We start from the raw sequence: 13512 nt of genomic DNA on the forward strand, positions 1-13512 counted from the left end.
AATACATTTAGTATCACACAACTTTGAATACAAGCATGCCTTATTCCAACTAAGAGGAAGAAGCACTAGTATAGATAAGATTATCATAAAACAAAAAGCATAATTTGAATGGAAAATAGGAAGAAACTCACAAGTGAGAGTAGCTACTCAGCTCGTTAGTGTTTGTTGACCCTACAGATTTATTTCTTCCTCCATTTGTCAGAATTTCCCAGACATCATCTATGCTGCCAACTTGAGGTTCTAAAAGGCCAGGCACATCTTGCGTCCCATCTGATGCTTGCTTTATATCCAACCTTCAGAAAAACAACAAAGCCCAACAAATTGAACCTTTACTTGGCAAGAGGTAACAAAACAGTTTTCAATCACTGTAGGTTGCTGCAAAGTATTGATGAAGAGATCACCAAGCACTACAGATGGTTTCCTGATAGATCAAATTTGTTGTGCAGTAACCCTCTGCTAAACCCCTCAGTCTACCATCTAATTAGCTGTGCTTTACTCTACATTTTGTATCAGATGGTTAGGCCTCTATCTAATTTGTAATTTTTGAGACTTTGCTTCTTCTCTATATGCTAGGGAAAAAACTCTAAATCTCCTATTCGATCGCTGCATGAGTCAAATTCAGTAAAGAATTTACAATATATAGACTTTATCAATCAGTTGCTGTGAGAAGCATGCATGAACATGGCCTGATCTCACCTTCTATTTCTCTCTTTTTTTTAAGATAATAATAGTAATTTAAGTAGTAGGTTTTGATCGAATTGGTTGGTTTGTCAGCTTCATACAATTTCCAATGCATGGATTGTCGTTTAATACTACTTTGCATTGCTAATGCTAAATGCTAACCTCGTTGACTCATTTTCACAAACAGGAAGGGCGCATGGATGCATCCTCCTCCCAGCGGAAGCGAAGCGGCGGCGGCGACGACCGTCTCCACTCAAAGCCTTGACCCGCTTGTTCGTCGCTGCCGCGTGGAGAAAAGGGTCCCGCGGCGTCGGAGGAGGACGTGGAGGAGTTCTTCGCCATCCTGCGCCGAATGCGCGACGCATCGCAGTCCGTGTCCGTTGGGCGAGGCACCGTGGCGTCGGCCAGGTGGAGCCCGTCGTTCGAGTGGGAGGACTTCTTCGGGGGAGGCGCCGAGAAGGTCGCCTGCGAGGGGGCGATGGGGCTCGAGCGGTGACGCCGACGGTAGATGAAGAGGCGAAGCGGCCACAGGGCATCGACCTCAACGCCGATCCGGGGCCCGAGGAAGAGGGTGTGGCTGTGCCGAGCCCCCTCGGTGAGTATGCCGCCCTCTCAGTGTAATGAACCGACTCCTGGGTACTAATCTGTGAGCCAGATCGCTACATTAACTACTAAAGCTACTGTGCTGTACTGAGCGGAAACTGGGTAAAATAAAACATTACCAAACTATGGTAGTTGCCTCTATTAACACTGTGAGAGGGATTTTATACTTAACTACCTTCTAGATATTCATAGCTATGCTGGGGGGTGAACTGGAACATTGGATCGGTCCGTGGAACGATCCACTAACACGCACAGGAACGCTGGCTGGATCGGTCTGCCGACCGATCCAGCTGCTCACTGATCGGTCGGCGGACCGATCAGTGGCTCACTGATCGCGCACAGGAACGCTGGCTGGATCGGTCTGCCGACCGATCCAGCTGCTCACTGATCGGTCGGCTGACCGATCCAGCTGCTCACTGATCGGTCGGCTGACCGATCGGTGACCGCTGATTTCGTCCCGAACTCTCTGTTCGCGGATGGAACGGTCGGCTGACCGATCTCGGGAGATACAGTAGGCTACTGTATCCATCCGGATCGGTCGGCTGACCGATCCAGGTTCTGATAGTCTGAAGCGAAATCAGAATTTCTGATTTCCAGCACTGATTCGTGCCCATAATCACATACATAAGCTCTAGATACATGAAAAACACTCTAGCATGTAAGTACTAACATTCTAAACATGATAAACTAAACTAGACATAGTTTACTAAGCTATAACAACTAGTAACAAGACTAAGTCATAAAACTAGACATGTTAAGTACTAAAACTGAGATAAAAGCGTATAGATCCCAAGGATCTTTATTCCAGACCCCTTGCACACACACATCATCGTAGCATCGCCCTCCAGCCTCCGCTAGTCCACTTTTCTTTTACCGGTATCTGCAGTATAAGAAAAGTAGCATCTGTAAGCTAATAAGCTTAGTAAGAAACCATCTACCTCACAAAAACATGCAACGATGCGATTATATTTTTAAAACATGCTGTTTGAAAACTGAACTGAGCATGGCAACATGGCATGGCATATAAACATGTACTGAACTGATCATGGCATACAAACAAGCTGAGCATAGCATACTGTATCTGAAACTAAGCATGAATACTGATCTGGTAATGCATAAACATCTAACTGGTCATGAACTCAAATCATGAAACTTCACTGAGATAAATAGCTGAAACTGAAACTAAGTTAGTGTTTCCATCACTGATTACATCTTTGGAAAACTATATATAATAATAGATGAAAATACTAAACATGCTGCTGGGGCCCTGGCAACTGTACTTACTGTGCGCGCATCCCTACGAGACCCGGGATTGCAAGTTCCGAATCCAGCAGGGTTACTAGGTTATCTGAACCTAGGGACGACTGTGGGAGTCCAGCCCATGGATATCTGATCCAAGTACAGTGCCAACTGAATAAAAGTAAAATACTGAATACTGTTTTATTTTACTTTGTTGTTCTAGGTTATCTAAACCTAGAGCTAGGTTATCTGAACCTAGAGGCTACTGTGGGAGCCCACCCAATGGATATCTGATCCATATAGCTGTAATAATTGGTAATAAGCTGAATAAAATGTTTCTAATACATTTTACATGCTGTTAGGACGCCTACTGGTGCATCCTTCTGAACTGGGCATTCTACCGAATGCTTGGTGTGCACTAAAAGCACACCCTAAAACTGAAAACTGTAGAACTACTGAACTAACGCCAAAACTAACAAGCGAGAGCAATTATACTGCAGGTGAGGGGTTTCTTACCTCCTGTTCGTAATTTCTTACGATTCTATTCGCTAGGATTCCTGTGGAGATGATCTTCTCGACGATCCGCTCGCGTCTCCGCGTTCCTCTCGCGGAGAAGAACCTTTTTCGTGTTGGAGTCGTCGCCGGAAGATGTTCCCTTGACCCTTGGCTTGGTGTGCCGTGCGTGAGGAAGAGGGGAAGAAGGAAGAAGCGGCGGTGGTGTTGGGAGGGTTTCGGTGGAGAAGGATGTGCCGAACCAAAATAATATCACTCAACCCCAACTTAAGTTTATATTTATATTAAGTGGGTAACTAGGCCCAACTCCAATATAAATATAAATGTCTCCCTTCTCTTTTAGCACGACCCTGCTGGGTTCAACCGGTTACTAGCATTATCCCTGAAACCATAGGTCTCGGGTTCGATTCCCGCCTAAGCTATTTTGCGACTTATTTGTTTTTGCTACTTCCGGTACTCCAAAAATTATGTGAAAATATCCTAAAAATCTAGAGAAATCATAGGATATTTCTAAAATAAATTCGAGAATTTTTCGGGCTTTACAATCACCCATACCTTATAAAAAGTTCATCCCCGAACTTAAAACAATTCTGGGTACTTCTGTCTCATGCTGGCCTCTGTCTCCCAAGTCGCCTCTGCTACTGTGTGATTTTGCTAGCTGACTTTGACTAATGGTACTTCCTTATTCCGTAATTTCTTTACTGCTCGGTCTATTATCTGAATAGGCCGACTGTCATAGCTGAGATCATCACGGACCTGTACCAACTGGGGCTCAATCACCTGGGTGGCGTCTGGAATATGCTTCTTTAGCATGGAGACATGAAATACGTTGTGGGCAGCTGACATCTCCTGAGGTAGTTCTAGCTCATATGCTACCTTGCCCACTCTCTTCGTGATAAGGTATGGTCCCACATATCTGGGAGCTAGCTTGCCCTTCTTCCCAAAACGCATGACTCCCTTCATGGGAGCTACTCTAAAGAAAACTGTATCCCCAACTGAAAACTCTAGGGGTCTGCATCGTGTATCAGCATAGCTCTTCTGACGGCTCTGTGCTGTCTCTATCCTCTGGTGTATGGCTGCTGTGGTATCTGCTACTAGATCTGTCTGAAGCTCTAGTTCCTTCTGTTCACCACTCTCATACCAGCAGATTGGTGATCTGCACCTCCGCCCATAGAGTGCCTCATAAGGTGCCATGCCGATAGTGGCCTGATAACTGTTGTTGTATGCAAATTCTGCTAGACTCAGATATTTGCACCAACTTCCCTTGAAATCTAGGGCACAAGCCCAGCATATCTTCGAATGTCTGATCTACGCTCCGACTGACCATCCGTCTGAGGGTGGAAGGCAGTGCTAAAACGGTGTGCCCATGTCTGATGTACACACCGAAGTGTGATGTAAATCATGGTCTCGTCTGATATAATGGTTCGTGGGACTCCATGCAATCTCTTGAGATACAACTGAGCTAGCTGCTCCATGGAATAGGATATTCTGATAGCTAAGAAGTGGGCTGATTTAGTCAACCTGTCGACTATTACCCAGATGGCATCAAAACCATTCGTGGTTCTGGGTAATCCCACTATGAAGTCCATAGAGATATCCTCCCACTTCCATTCTGGAATCTGGATCGGCTGCAGAACTCCTCCTGGTCGCTGATGTTCTGCCTTAACCCTCTGACAGGTTAGACAGATGCTGACGTATCTGGCGATATCTCGCTTCATCCCAGGCCACCAAAATCGTTTCTTTAGATCCTGATACATTTTGGTGGAACCAGGATGCATCGCATAGGGAGCCTCGTCTAGAATCTGTTTTCGTAGTTCCTCCTGATCTGGAACACAAAGTCTGTCACCACAGTACACTACCCCACTGGCGGACACTCTGAACTCTCCACTTTCTGCCTCTGCTAACCCTTGCTTGATTTTCTGGATTTCAGGATCCTGCTCCTGAGCTGTCTGGATATCATCAAGCAAGGTAGATGCTAAGGACATAGTGGAAAGCTGCCCGACTATAAGCTCGAGACTAAAAGCTGTAATCTCCTTCCTTAGGGGTGGTGACATAGCTGCTAAAGATAATAAGGTAGCACTGGACTTCCTGCTGAGTGCGTCTGCTACCTTATTAGCTTTCCCTGGATGGTAGAGGATATCTATGTCATAATCCTTGACCAGCTCTAACCATCTGCGCTGCCGCATATTCAGATCCTTCTGAGTAAAGAAATACTTCAGACTTTGATGATCTGTATACACTCTGCACTGAGCTCCGTACAAATAATGTCTCCAAATCTTGAGAGCGAACACCACTGCTGCATGCTCAAGGTCGTGAGTAGGATAGTTCCTCTCATAATCCTTGAGTTGTCTGGAGGCATAGGCGATCACCTTGCCCTGCTGCATCAATACTGCTCCTAATCCCAATTTAGAGGCGTCACTGTAGATGTCGAAGCTGTCTGTGTTTTCTGGTATAGCTAAAATAGGAGCATTGGTCAATCTCCATTTTAGTTCGCTGAAGCTGTTCTCGCAGTCCTCTGTCCACTGAAATTTCTTGTTCTTCCTGGTGAGAGCTGTCAGTGGGGAGGCTATCCTGGAGAAGTCCTCTACGAATTTCCTGTAGTAGCCTGCTAATCCCAGAAAGCTTCTGATTTCACTGGCGTTCCTGGGTCTCTTCTAGTTACTTACTGCTTCTATCTTGCTGGGATCTACCATAACACCATCCTTGGAGATGCTGTGACCGAGAAAGGCTACCTGGTCTAGCCAAAATTCACATTTCGTGAATTTGGCGTATAGCTGGTTCTGCTGAAGGATCTGCAAAACTGTCTTTAAATGCTCTGCATGGTCCTCCTGAGTGCCTGAATAGATAAGAATGTCATCGATGAACACGATGACAAACTTGTCTAAGTATTCTCTGAATACTCTGTTCATGAGGTCCATGAAAGTAGCTGGAGCATTTGTCACGCCGAAAGGCATGACTACGAACTCATAATGTCCGTATCTGGTCCTGAAAGCTGTTTTAGGTATATCACCTTTCTTGACTCTAACCTGGTGATATCCTGATCTGAGGTCAATTTTAGAGAACACTGTGGCTCCCTTTAGCTGATCAAATAGGTCATCTATCTTGGGGAGAGGGTACCTGTTTTTAATTGTGACCTGGTTCAAGGCACGGTAGTCTATGCATAGGCACATGCTTCCATCCTTCTTCTTCACGAACAACACAGGTGCTTCCCATGGTGAGTGACTAGGGCGTATGAAACCCTTGTCAAGAAGCTTCTGTAATTGCTCCTGAAGTTCCTTCAGTTCTGCTGGAGCCATGCGGTACGGTGCCTTGGAAATTGGATTTGTGCCGGGAATGAGCTCTATCTCAAATTCAATCTCCCTGTCTGGTGCTAAGCCTGGTAGCTCTTCAAGGAAAACTGCTGGGTAGTCACAAACGACTCGAACCTCTGATAGCTGTTGGTTCTTGTCCTGGCTGGCGTTGACTACATTTGCTAAAAATCCCATGCATCCTGAATCCAATAGCTGCTGTGCTTTCAATGCTGAGAGAAACTTCCTAGCTTTTCTCTTTGGTTTTCCTATGTACTCAAACTGTACTCCTTCTTCAGGTTGGAATATGACCTTTTGTTTACGGCACTCTATAGAAGCGCCGTATTTGATCAGAAAATCCATTCCAAAGATGACATCGTAGTCAGTCATTTCTAGCACTATCAGATCACCATAAAGTTCTCTGTCTGCTATAATGACTGGCACTGCTCTGAGCCAGTGCGTAGATGCCATAATGTCTCCTGAGGGTAGTGTTGTCAGAAACTGACTATTGAGTACCTCTGGAGGTGTTGCTAATTTCTCGGCAAACGCCCTGGATACATAAGAGTGGGTTGCCCCAGTATCGAATAAGACAGTTGCATTATGCTGTAAAATACTGATCTGACCTGTGACAACTGTCGAGGCATTTGCTACGTCCTCTCTGGTCAGTGAGAAAATCCTGGCATTCGTGATAGCTGTGGGGGCTTCTAATCTGCCCTGACTGATCTGTGGACCATCTAAGGCAGCATACATCTGGTGTAGCTGTGCTGGCTGAGCTCCATACTGTATCGGCTGAGGCTGAGGAAGACTGTTCTTGTTCGGGCACTGCTTAGCCATGTGCCCTTCCTGTCCACATTCAAAACAACCTCGCGTACCCTTGCGGCAAACTCCTGGATGATGTTTCCCACAAGTAGCACACTTGGGATGTCTGGAATGTTTCCCAGCTGGTCCTCCTTTTGGGTCACTGCTTGCCTTACGTTTCCCCTTCCAGTTGGAGCTATGTCCCTGTTGTTTCTGCTGAGTACTTGAGCCAGCTTGTCCCTTGGACTCTGTGGAAACCTGCTTCTGCTGGGTGATGTTGTGCTGATAGTGCTCGGTGATCAGAGCACTACTCACTAGCTCCTCTGTGGTTTGTGGCCTATGAACGCCACCAGCCACATTCATTGCGATGTCTGGTCTGAGCATCTTCAGCATCAACCGTACTCGTTCCTTCTCTGTGCTGACTAGTTCTAGACACAGACGGGCCAACCTGTTGAATTTCTTCACGGCATCCTGAACTGATAGGTTACCCTGACGAAATTCTGTAAACTCATCATAGTGTCGGTTCGTGACTTGCATGTGAAAGAATTCCTCGAAGAATTCTTTCTCGAAGTTGGCCCATGTCATCTGGTTTACTGGCCACTTCGATTTAATCCACTCCCACCACATGCGTGCATCTCCTGTTAAACAGAAGGAGGCACACTTCACCTTTTCGTGCTCTGGCCAGTCTAGAAGCTCCATCGTGCTTTCCAGTGTTTTAAACCATGCCTGAGCATCCCATGGTTCGCTGGTGCCTGAGAAGTTCTCAGGCTTAATTCTCTGCCACTGGATAAGGTAAGCTTCTCTCTTTGCCCCTGCTACTGGGGCTACTGGGACTGGTATTGCAGGCTGAGCTGGTACAACCTCTGTGATTACTGGAGTCGTGAGATTCGGTACTGGAGTGACTGGGGGAGTAGTCTGCTGGTTAGCCTTTAAGGAGGCTATCTCCTGCTGTTGTAGCTGAGCCACTAGTGCTGTAAGGTCTGGGGGAGGCACTGAACTGCCTGCCTCATGCTGGGGCTCAGCCGCTGATGCTTTCTTAGCTGGACGTCCTCGTACCATTTTCTAAATAGCAGAGAACACATATATATAACTAGGCTATCATGTTATAGTTAACTACTGGTAACATGTTAAATACTATTACTGTAAACATGAATTAATTAACTACCAACATGAGAGCAAACATGAAGCACATATAGCTGATATGAAAGCTGAAAACAAAACTGGGTGAGAGATGTTCTTACTTGGAAGCTGTAGGCACAATGCTGATGTGTGTGTAGGAAGTGAGGAACTTGCTCTGATACCACTCTGTAACGACCCGACTCCTGTGTACTAATCTGTGAGCCGGATCGCTACATTAACTACTGAAGCTACTGTGCTGTACTGAACGAAAACTGGGTAAAATAAAACATTACCAAACTATGGTAGTTGCCTCTATTAACACCGTGAGAGGGATTTTATACTTAACTACCTTCTAGATATTCATAGCTATGCTGGGGGGTGAACTGGAACATTGGATCGGTCCGTGGAACGATCCACTAACACGCACAGGAACGCTGGCTGGATCGGTCTGCCGACCGATCCAGCTGCTCACTGATCGGTCGGCGGACCGATCAGTGGCTCACTGATCGCGCACAGGAACGCTGGCTGGATCGGTCTGCCGACCGATCCAGCTGCTCACTGATCGGTCGGCTGACCGATCAGTGGCTCACTAATCGGTCGGCTGACCGATCAGTGACCGCTGATTTCGTCCCGAACTCTCTGTTCGCGGATGGAACGGTCGGCTGACCGATCCTGGGAGATACAGTAGGCTACTGTATCCATCTGGATCGGTCGGCTGACCGATCCAGGAGAATAAATGGTACTGGATCGGTCTGCTGACCGATCCAGGCTCTGATAGTCTGAAGCGAAATCAGAATTTCTGATTTCCAGCACTGATTCGTGCCCATAATCACATACATAAGCTCTAGATACATGAAAAACACTCTAGCATGTAAGTACTAACATTCTAAACATGATAAACTAAACTAGACATAGTTTACTAAGCTATAACAATTAGTAACAAGACTAAGTCATAAAACTAGACATGTTAAGTACTAAAACTGAGATAAAAGCGTATAGATCCCAAGGATCTTTATTCCAGACCCCTTGCACACACACATCATCGTAGCATCGCCCTCCAGCCTCCGCTAGTCCACTTTTCTTTTACCGGTATCTGCAGTATAAGAAAAGTAGCATCTGTAAGCTAATAAGCTTAGTAAGAAACCATCTACCTCACAAAAACATGCAACGATGCGATTATGTTTTTAAAACATGCTGTTTGAAAACTGAATTGAGTATGGCAACATGGCATGGCATACAAACATGTACTGAACTGATCATGGCATACAAACAAGCTGAGCATAGCATACTATATCTGAAACTAAGCATGAATACTGATCTGGTAATGCATAAACATCTAACTGGTCATGAACTCAAATCATGAAACTTCACTGAGATAAATAGCTGAAACTGAAACTAAGTTAGTGTTTCCATCACTGATTACATCTTTGGAAAACTATATATAATAATAGATGAAAATACTAAACATGTTGCTGGGGCCCTGGCAACTGTACTTACTGTGCGCGCATCCCTACGAGACCCGGGATTGCAAGTTCCGAATCCAGCAGGGTTACTAGGTTATCTGAACCTAGGGACGACTGTGGGAGTCCAGCCCATGGATATCTGATCCAAGTACAGTGCCAACTGAATAAAAGCAAAATACTGAATACTGTTTTATTTTACTTTGCTGTTCTAGGTTATCTAAACCTAGAGCTAGGTTATCTGAACCTAGAGGCTACTGTGGGAGCCCACCCAATGGATATCTGATCCATATAGCTGTAATAACTGGTAATAAGCTGAATAAAATGTTTCTAATACATTTTACATGCTGTTAGGACACCTACTGGTGCATCCTTCTGAACTGGGCATTCTACCGAATGCTTGGTGTGCACTAAAAGGACACCCTAAAACTGAAAACTGTAGAACTACTGAACTAACGCCAAAACTAACAAGCGAGAGCAATTATACTACAGGTGAGGGGTTTCTTACCTCCTGTTCGTAATTTCTTACGATTCTATTCGCTAGGATTCCTGTGGAGATGATCTTCTCGACGATCCGCTCGCGTCTCCGCGTTCCTCTCGCGGAGAAGAACCTTTTTCGTGTTGGAGTCGTCGCCGGAAGATGTTCCCTTGACCCTTGGCTTGGTGTGCCATGCGTGAGGAAGAGGGGAAGAAGGAAGAAGCGGCGGTGGTGTTGGGAGGGTTTCGGTGGAGAAGGATGTGCCGAACCAAAATAATATCACTCAACCCCAACTTAAGTTTATATTTATATTAAGTGGGTAACTAGGCCCAACTCCAATATAAATATAAATGTTTCCCTTCTCTTTCAGCACGGCCCTGCTGGGTTCAACCGGTTACTAGCATTATCCCTTAAACCATAGGTCTCGGGTTCGATTCCCGCCTAAGCTATTTTGCGACTTATTTGTTTTTGCTACTTCCGGTACTTCAAAAATTATGTGAAAATATCCTAAAAATCTAGAGAAATCATAGGATATTTCTAAAATAAATTCGGGAATTTTTCGGGCTTTACACTCAGTGCTTCCTCCGGCTATTTCCTAAAATCAAATGTCACTGCTTCTCTCTAATTGGTGATCTCCTCCAGGTACCCGCGCATGCTGACCATGACCTTCCGCATGGGGCTAGCCAGCGGCTGGGTGTCCTCAGCGTGCACGGCATCACCGTCCGCGGGGTGGCCAACCGCGGGGTCGCCGAAGGCAGCAGGGGCGATCGCATGAGCGACGGAGAGTGCAGCTGAGATGGAGGAGCGGAGATCGGCGGGCGAGAGTGATCTGCCATCACCGCTACCAATTCTGGAGGCGGCGTTGGGGGATGGAATGCAACTCCGTCACCTCGTCCTCCATGGGTTAGGCCGCCTACGCCTGCTACCCTCTGCGTCCTTAGTCAAACAAAAGGCAAGCTGTGCTGTGCATCGATCTAGGAAGGGGAAGAGGGAGATGAGATTGAGAGAGATGGTCGGACGGGTAGCGGCGAGGAGGAAAGTGGTGGTGGTGTTGTGAGACAGCGCGATATAGGTTTAGGTTTTGAGGGAAGAGTGAAGTGTTACAAAAAATTTCGGCTAAGTATTGGTGGGAAAATTAAATTATTTTATTTTATCATAGACACCGGATTTTAAAAACTGCTGTTAAAATCGGTGTCTATTAACAAAAAAAAGGCGCGCATAGACATCGGCTTAAAAACCGATGTCTATGAGCGAAAATCTGCGCTTATAGACACCGGTTTTTGGAAAAATCGGTGTAAAATACTCAAAGACATCGGTTTTTGCTTAAAACTGTTGTTGTTCCATCGATGTCTATGAAGGTTTTTCTTGTAGTGTATGATTTAGGAGATGTTAACTTATGTGTCATGCATGATTATGTTCCCATGATATGATATATGCTCATTTATGTATGCTTATGAATCATGCATTGAAAAGATCTCCTATGATGCGTTATATGCTCAAGTATGTATGCTTATGAAATGACAATGTAAAGGCCTAAGAGTTGCTTCCCTATCAAGTGGGACTAAGAGCACTCTTTATGATATGCTAAGTGAAAGGCCTAAGAGTTACATCCCTATCAAGTGGGACTAAGAGCACTCTTCATGCTAAGTTAAGTTATGAATGACATGAACATGATGAATTATGAATGACTTGAACATGATATGCTATGGATGACATGTACATGATATGCTATGAATGACATGAACATGATATGCTATGATTATATGACATGTTATTTTACTTTGTATGGTTTGTACCAAAAGGGTGGGCTCGTTATGCGCCCCTAGGTCGAAGTACGGGCCTAGTAAAGGGTGGGCTCCTTACGTGCCCCTAGGTCGAGCTACGGGCCAAGTTTCCTAGTAGGTTCAAGACTAGCTACCTTGGGTCTACTTAGGATGCACGCATTTATGTATGTATGTGGTACTAAGCCGGGCCCCCTCATGTTGAGATTATTTTCAAGTACTATATTATATTATTTTTAAGACATCTTGCACCATGACATGAAGCATGTTTTTGAAAAGCATCTTGCACATGACATTACCCATGTTTTAAAGGACATCTTGCATGTATGGTTATGAAATGATATGATATGATGCTTACATTTATGTTATGATATGATGTTCTTTATGCTATGATAGGATATGTCATGATGCTTATTTTCTTTTATGATATGATATGATATGACCTGATGCTTTCATATGTCATGCTATGATGCTCCTTTATGCTATGATGTTTCCTTTATGCTATGATATGTTTTTCATTTATGCCATGTTATGATTTCCATTTATGCGATGGTATGAGTTCCATTTACATTCGTGCTATGATATGATGTTCATGTATGCTATGATATGTGATATGATTACTCTTACAAAATATGTGGTTTAGATGTTCTGTATGTCCATGCTATCTGTATTATGTTGAATGATTGTGTTATGACATATGGTTTTTGTGAGTAGGAAAGGATCTCAATAAGCCTTGTGTGCTTATAGTTACTTTCCTTGTACCACAGATAAAGGTAAAGGATGGATAAACTAAAGGAGCGCAGGAGGGGCAGGAGATGTGTGTGGTGGTGGCTTGGCTATGAAAGAAAGACCTGCTTATGTTGATTTAGGATTGATATGAACTATGCTTATTTTATGTTGATGACTTGCATGATCACTTTACTTATGCTTATGTTAAGATATGGATATTATGACTCTTTAAGTTTGTAACTATGCTGAGCATTCTAGTATGATTAGTTGTGAAAAAAAAATGAACGATTACTTCCGCTGTTTAGAAATTCATGTACGTACGTTATGTATGTAGAAAGTAACACCGCCTCCACTAGCAGGAGGGGGCGGGCTGTTACATAACTAATATAAGAAATGTACATACCCAATCTGCACCTGACACATACGGTATAGTGATCAGCAAACTCATTAGGGATCAACAACAGATCTGCTTGTAACACCTGAGCAATATAGATAACAACATATACATGTATAATAATGAATATGTATGATGCATGACAACCATACGCAACAATCATATCTCAAACAAGTGCAACATAACACATTCACATGTACCTAGTAACTACAAGCTATGTATGTAGATATATCTCCATAGATGCACCGCGCATCGTATGCAAATGCGCATGCATGCCACATAGTCACTCATCTCTCAAGACACCACGCAGAGGCTTGGGTCCGTGACAACTGCACTACCCTCCAGTCACTATAGAGCGGTCAAGGTAGATAGTTTGCTAAGTAGTTATCTAACTACATAACATCAGGGTCTCTGACTGCTCACAACGTTG

The sequence above is a fragment of the Zingiber officinale genome, chromosome 9A (genome assembly GCF_018446385.1).
Source record: "Zingiber officinale cultivar Zhangliang chromosome 9A, Zo_v1.1, whole genome shotgun sequence".
Lineage (NCBI taxonomy): Eukaryota > Viridiplantae > Streptophyta > Magnoliopsida > Zingiberales > Zingiberaceae > Zingiber > Zingiber officinale.